The 7,977-nt window shown below is 40.6% G+C and overlaps 1 protein-coding gene and 1 long non-coding RNA gene across 3 annotated transcripts in view; both read right to left on the minus strand.

Annotated features, from left to right (window-relative positions):
* Nucleotides 1–7,977, minus strand: part of kirrel1b (kirre like nephrin family adhesion molecule 1b) — a 99,901-nt gene that overhangs the window by 74,895 nt on the left and 17,029 nt on the right. The gene's annotated exons all lie outside the window — the stretch shown is intronic.
* The window catches only part of LOC116699135 (uncharacterized), a 10,343-nt gene continuing 3,186 nt past the window's right edge, over nt 821–7,977 (minus strand). Inside the window, exons 2-3 of the long non-coding RNA XR_004334376.1 lie at nt 6,962–6,967; nt 821–832 (exon numbers count right to left, since the gene is read on the minus strand). This is a non-coding gene — a long non-coding RNA (uncharacterized LOC116699135). The remainder of the gene's footprint in view (nt 833–6,961; nt 6,968–7,977) is intronic.

Below are 7,977 nucleotides of genomic sequence, written 5' to 3' on the forward strand. Positions count from 1 at the left end.
GGGGGGGGGGTTAGCAGGAGAGATATAGGAAGCATGCCATCCCCATGGTAACACAAACGGAGGGATCCTGATAGAGAAGCGAGGCCAACACACACACAGAGACATACACACACACTGAAAACACAACAAAAGGCACACTAAGAAAGTGGGGAAACCTCGTTCTTCACATCCCAGCATCCCTCTCTTCGCCTCCCATCTCGGTGCAGCGCTTCAGCCTGATTTGCATCACCGTGTTTATGTCGTATGATGTGTTTATGAGAAGCCTGAGCCCGCTTCTATCTGGCCAATTAGTGCCTCCAACATGCCATTTTTGATTGTGAGACTTTGCCAGCTTGCAGCAGTTTTATCTCAGTGATGAAGAAGGCGAGTAGTTGTGGAAAAACCCTGACGGATGGTGACATTATTACAGCTTGCAGCATTATTCTGGGTTGGATGGCGTACAAGGCAATCTGTTGTCTTATCGTGTGTGTGAGACAAGGCCAGTTTCCAGGATCACGGCTGAGCCAATTCAGCAAAGACAATCACATTCAATTGAGATAAAGCCTCGGTGGAAATCATGTAGCTGGGAAACTTCCCCAGAACGCTTATCAGACGCTGGTAATTACTCTTCAGCAAACACGCCAGCAGATTTGCAACTATTAGAGTCAAAAAAGAGTCACCAAACACATCCTGCGGATTCACACTGAGCGCTAGTAGTGGCATCGTGGTCTCAATGAGCCCACTGTCACTGAACAGAACAGCACACCATGGTGCAGAGAGCTAGCAGCTAATGGGGAACCAGCTACTCCAGTTGGTGCCTACTGCTTCTAAACCTCAGCAGGAGCTGCTACAGCTGAGCTCAGATGGAAATATAACTTTGTGGACCAATAGAATGCTTTTGGGTAGTACTTTAAAAAGTAAAATGGTCACATAAGTAATTTTGCTCCTCTCTTTATTTCTAAAGAATCCACTCTGACAAACTCCATTAGTATTCACATAGCAGTGCATGTTCTTCAGAATGCAGATTGTTACCGCAGGTATCATTGAAAAATTCCCCCTTTCCCTGACGTATTTACCATTGTGTCGGGTCATTAATGCATGCTCAACTCATAATTACTATATTTTCAACAGCACTTTCAGCAGCATAATTGCAGTGTACGGCAGATGGCTGTTGGCTAACTGGCTTGCAGTTACGCCTAATGGCTATTTGCTATCGGTGTAAAACAGGCTAATGGTTCACTGGCCAGCAGCTATAGCTTAAAATAGGCAGCTGTCCTGTGTGGGCTCAGCCAGATTTGAAATGACTATGTGCTCCTCATTATCTGCTGCTGTGAAGTCACCACACATTGACTGTCCCTAAATAGCAAAAAAAAAATGTCCCGTCGGATGTCTGCGTTCGCTGAAGCTGAATTCAAAAAGGTTAATTTATGCTGAAAAACTGGACGATGTTTATGTGACTGATTATAATGGCCGTTCCTCATGGAAAATAATTATCCTGGTGAAGTTGAGTATAACAAATGGAAATCGTTAATGATTGTATATGGCCTAACTGCTGTTCAAAGCCAGACTGTGTGGATGTTTGTATGCAGAATGCTTCACAAAAGACATCCATGCTGTTTTTGTCTGCAATTTTATCTTTCAACTCAAGAGGGAAAAGAGGGGGAGATGGAGAATGAATATTCCTTTTCAAACAAGGAGACTAATTACAAGGGATTAAGTAATTGCATGGGGAAAAGTGAGGAAATCTTTCTCAAAACCTTTTGTTCCATACCCTATTAATTTTACTCTGCTCCGTCTAGTGTATAACGGCTTTACAGTATGTGAGCTGTTTCAGAGGACAAATCTACAAGATATTTTCTGTGCTGGTAAGAAGACAGCAGCTCATGAAGGCAGAGACTCGATTGAGGCTGAAAAGTCATGCACCCACACACTCAGAGGAAGCAACTTACAGAGGAACTTTACAAAGGAAGTATTATATGTTGGAAAAAGTTTGATCAAAGTGCACTACCTTTTTATAATTTAAAACAAAAGCATTCCTAGGCTGCTGGTGTACTTTTCAAACACTCTTTCAAAAAGTATGTATAACATATAAGAAGGTCTAGAAACAAAGTATTAAAAGTTAAACACTGAAAACACACTGGTCCAATGGTAAGTTATTGCTAGTGTACGAGGAAAGCATTCATTAACTAGCACTCAAAATCAGAAAAAGATTTATTGGCAGATAAATAGCACTTACTAGGAATTTGCGTGCATACATACAGTACATAAAACATATTTAAACATTAATATGAAATAACAAAACAATAAAAACCGAAACAAATAACACATACATCTAACTATATAACATTAAGAAAAAGAGACTTCATGGATAAGTGCAGGATGTGCAAAAATGTTGACAGATGTGCAAAAGTTCAAGATGTAGAATGTGCAGAGGACAGGATGTAGAATTAAGATTCAATGTCAGTGGGGGACCGGGGCCTTGTTAACAAGGCTGACTGCATCATCACGTGGGTTTTGTTTCTATGACAACGTCAATAATGTAACCTAGGTAACTAACATACCACTGCTTCAAAAGAGGGTTGATGGCACCCTGCTAGCTGTCTTCTTTGGGAACAATTGAAAAAAGATGTTAGCTCTCAGAAAGAAATGCTATGGACGCAGGCCCAAAAACCTGCATTCTGTTCTTTTGTAAATTATGACTCCATTTAACAAAAGAAAATGGGCTTTAAAGCAGGGGACGCTTTAGGGCGTGGCTACCTTGTGATTGACTAGTCGCTACCATGGCGACCTATAAATCAAGATAAAGGCTTAGCAATGCGTATCCCTGGCACTAGGTACATTTAAATAGCAGTGAACTTGTTTTTTTGTGGTTTTGTTTTAAACTCTGTCCCTTTCACAGTTTGTGTTTTCAGTTCATGAAAGTTAATTGTATCATTAATTGTATAACATGTAACTTATTGGTCGCCTAAAAGTGTTTGGTTCACCATTCAGTTACACTGAAAGAACAATCTGCAATACAGCGTGTTTTACACTTGCCAAAATTAGCATCCCAATACTATCACAGATAACGTGAATTACGGATGTATCTTGCTAACCAAGCTAGCCAGCTAGGGTTAGCGTTAGCTGGTAACTTAGGGCCTTTTCACACATAAAACTCTGAATCAAGGTCCGGACCAAGGATCAGGTTTTTGTTACATTGAATACATTTGATCCGGAGACTTTTGGTGACACACTGCCGTTATGCAAGCACTAAAGAACTCTACATGACAAAATTACGCCCTGTCCTCATCCCGATTCCAGTAATTGATTGTTCTGTAAACGGGCTTCCCCGTCCTATCTCATCCTCTCTCTGTGTCAGTTGCCCTCCCCATGATGCCGCGCCTCTTTTTGTTCTTTAGCGTTGTTGAGAAGCTAGGCACTGGAACTTTACTTGGGTTTTGAGGAGCTGCAGCAATTATTCACATGCAAACTGAACTCTATGTATGAACTACATGTCCTACCACTTAACAAGTAAACTGCTGATTTATTTTGTGCTCTGATAGTCGATAGCTGTCTGCTCTGAGCGCATTCACCCTCACTCACTCTCATGACAAACTAAGCACTGAGCTATTCCTCAAAGAGCTTCCCCCATCTTATAACACAAATATAGCCTGCCAGACTTTCTTGTATTTTGTCTGAAAGTCCAAACCATCCAAACAATGCTTTCACACTAGAACCAAACCAGACCTTGGTTCAGTTTGGGCCGGACCAACTTTGGGCTGTTTGGTCCGGGGGAGGTGTAATCTTGGTTCTGGACCAAACAAGGTATGTGTGAAAGCCCCATTAGTTACACAAGCCAATAGGTGATGTTACGGTGGCTACATCCACAGTCTATGGTTGAATATCTGCATTTTATTAGGAAAATTGACCAAATCAGCCATACAAAAAAATACAAAAATGCTAATTAAATTGCGTGACTGTGGCGTTGATGAACATTTTTGTTCACAGTGGCAGTCCACAGCAGAAATAGTTTACAGGTTGAAAAAAATGTTGGCAGCACAAAAGCTCCAGATACAGCCCAGAAGGCAAACACACACCCTAAAATATCAGATACCTTGGACAACACACTCACTTTCGACCAGCACACCAAGGACATTCAAAAAAGGAGCCATCAAAGAATGTCAGCCATCCATAAACTTACGGGACTATCTGTCCCCCCCCCCCATCTCCTCCTGCTGTTGTATCAGAGTATTGTCCAGCCCATCCTGCTCTACTGTACCACCTGTTTCTTCAACAGGCTTTCTTTGGAAACCAGGCCAAACTCATACATGTAACCACTATAGCTGCCAAATGAATCGGTCTTCTCACACTAACACTCTCAGATCTCAATTTCAAGGCCATCACACACATCACTACCATACCAGCCTAGGACCACACACACACTCAACTGCAGTGGTGGAATGTAACCAAGTACATTTACTCAAGTACATACATGTACATACATGTAAGTACAATGCCACCTTCTACTTTTACTCTGCTACATTTCAGAGAGAAATATTCTCCTTTTTACTACACTACATTAATCTGACATCTTTAGTTACTTTACAAATCAAGATTTTTGCACCCGAAACATATTTCTTTCACTGTCTTTGTCATGTATTTTTATAAAAAAAATTGTTTTATTATACACTAAACTACCCAACTATATAATTGCCTAATATAAATTCCAGCTGAAATGATTAGACCATTAATCACTTAGTTGATTGACAGAATTGTTTTGATCGTTTCCAGTTTCTAAAATAAGAGAATTTTTCCACAATAAGTATTTTTACTTTCAAGACTTTAAGTATATTTTCATGATGATACTTAGACGATGAAGTCTAAAGGTTAAAGTCTAACAATAAAAGAAGTACTATTCTTAAAAAAAGAAAAAAAGAAGGAAAGAAAAAACATTTGAAATTGTAGTACAGAAGTTGACCTGGATTTGTCTCGCCTCTTGTTTGCAAATGTTCATTTTAATCTCTTAGATCCATTTGTAAAGGTACAAAGCAAATCTCTTTATTTGCTGGTCAATGGAGTGAGTTAGGACTCAGGAGCACATCGAGCAGCTTTTGTATTGATAGAGGCCAGCTAAGGTGCTTCATGCACATAGAACTGAGTGAGTTGCTGAGAAAAAGGACCTTTAACCCTTCTTCCACTCACACTTTTGTCATTGAAACTCTCACAGGAGAAGCACATAGAAGTACAAATAAACACAAACGTAAACGATGGACTTTTTGCAGTTTTAGTGTAGTCGCTACAACTTACTATTCAAGCATGCTATTCAATATAGAAGTGGCGGAAATAAAGACACACTAGCAGATAGTCTACTTGAGACCTTTCAATCTTTCAGTGAATGGAGTTCAACAGACATCAGCGGCATATGACGCACATCCCAACACATGCATCTATTTTTCATTTTTTATATAAGCCAACGCACTGTTTCTCAGCACTGATGCACATCAACGGTCCAGTAAACAAGCAATTGTATCATGTTGACTCCCAGTAGCCCATCCAGGCTACTGTACCATGACTACCTCCTCTGTCTGTTTGACATGCCTGGTGTGTGCTACAGGCATCACATGATACCACAGTATGTGACATGACTGGTTAATGTTTCCCGTAAGTGGACTTCTATGTCCAAACTCATCCTAAAATATAATGTTCCCTAAACTAAGGGCCTTTTCACAACTGAAAGTCCAAACCAAGGTCTGGAAAAATGATCATGTTTTTGTTTGATCTGGTAAGTTTTGGTTTCACACTGCAGTTATGCAAGCGCACTAAAGAGCTATCCATGACATATGTCCTGTCATCATCACATATGTGAGCTGTGATTCCCTAGACTTAATTGAAATTGATTGGTCTGGAGACAGATTTTTTTTTTCTTCAAAAGTCCAAACCATCCAACAACTTTCCAAGGACTGTGGTTCAGTTTGATCTAACCTAATTCCGGTCCAGGGGAGGTTTCATACCTGTAATTCTGGATTGGATCTAACTGAAAAGTCTGAATGTCCAAACCAAACAAGGTAGGTTTGAAGTACCCTAAACTAAATCCATACTCAAACCAGAATAACCTCTCTGTTTGTTACTTAAAGGCGAGGTCTTATACATATCACATTCATAGTCATATATTCATATATTCACATACACATTCTAAATACGCTCACTCTGTTTCTACAGTATACCATCAGTGTGTGTAGGATGAAGAAACTGGACAGTTTCCCCCCACATGACCCATGTCGGCTCTTATTTTTGATCACCACGTAGCTCCAGTTCTTTGGGGGAAACAGATGGAGGTCTCTGTGGTCAGAGCTGTCTGAACTCAGGGACTCCCAATCAATCGTCTCCCTCTGTCTCTGACTCCCCGTTTGTGTTTCTCATTGCTCACTCGCTCTCTCCACACAGCGGTGGAGGTCAGTTGTGGTCAAGAGCTGAGAATGGACAATCAGGGGGCAGCCAAAGCCACAATGATCACTGAAGCTCATCTCTCTCTCTCTCTGCTGGCTCTATACACTGCAGCCATATTACCTTGCTCGCCCTGTCTTTATCTCACATGCACAGTGCTGAGCAGTAGAGATGGTCAGATAAAAAAATTTTCCTTCACGAAACTGATTCCAATACCTGAACTTGTGTATCGGCTGATACTGAGTACCGATCCAATACCAGTGTTGCAAAAAAAAAATTGTATACAATATTTTTTAACAGCTGTATACAACAATCTTTGTATATTTTCTATTTTGTACGTTAATCCATGCAGTAAATCATGGAGTGCATTTGATCAGTAGTAACCGCAAATAATTGTAACATCTAGCAATCTTCTTATACTTTATTTATATTTACTGTGTAGCCTAAAGTATGTCAAGATTTGATTGGTGAAGATTACGACGCGATGGGCAGCAGCTAGCGAGTAGTCTAGCTGTAGTAAGCTGGTCGGCTAGCCGAGTTAGGAGATCTGCAGACCCACTTTTAACTTGTTTTTGATCTTTTTAATGCTAGTTTCCGTGCCATGTCATCTTTAATTTAACCAATATTTGTCAAGTTAAATGATCAAGGGAACAGCTTTCTTTTTGGGATATGTAGCTAGCTAGTGTTGTGTTTTAAAAAGGTAAAAAAATGCCTTTTGCTTCACAACAGGAAGTAACCTTCTGTCTCCACCCCCCTGCTGTCTTAGACTAGGCTAAGACATTAGAATGTTGATTTACTGTATTTTTGCTAGAATTTCTCATTTATATGATAGAACCTTCAGATCTGTGTCCAAAAATGACCCCAAAGGGGCAGAACCATATCCTTGGACAGCAAAGAAGCCAACAAGACATGTCCTACACGTCGCCATACCAACAGCAGACCAATGAAAATGGGTTTAAATACACCAGGTGAAAAGGAACCGCCCCCAGGTGCAGGGAATATAATTCTGAAACTTACAGTGAGTCGGGGCTGTTCGATGCGTCTCTGAAGAGGGAACATCGTGCAGTCCTCTGTCAGCTGCAGTGTTATTATGTTCTGTGTCTCACTGTCTTTGTCATATCAACTTCATCATGCTGTTTCATCAAACCTTTTGTTAATTCTCAATTGGAACTTTAGCCTCTCTCCTTCTTCATCAAATCAAAGAACACAAGTTAGTTTTTTTCTAACACTAGCTAGGTCAGTGAAAAACCCATGACAGTTATGTGGGTCATCATCCGGTTGAAATGTTAGCAGGAACAGCTGGCTAGCACTGCAGCTAGCTGGTGAGGATACTTTTATTATCAGTTATCAGTCATTTAAAACAGAAAGGCAATACATACACATGCTTGTTTTGGTGAGGATTACTCTGCAGATTGTGTATGTGAAACCACAAACACAAACACGTTCACATTTGGCTTGCCGTCCGTCTACAGCATAGTTCTTCCGCCGTCCGTCATGACGTTCATAATTTGCGCGAGTAGAGTGTGATGTCACATGCAAAGGGTCTACAGCAGGGGTGTCAAACTCATTTTCACC

This window comes from Etheostoma spectabile, chromosome 12 (genome assembly GCF_008692095.1).
Source record: "Etheostoma spectabile isolate EspeVRDwgs_2016 chromosome 12, UIUC_Espe_1.0, whole genome shotgun sequence".
Lineage (NCBI taxonomy): Eukaryota > Metazoa > Chordata > Actinopteri > Perciformes > Percidae > Etheostoma > Etheostoma spectabile.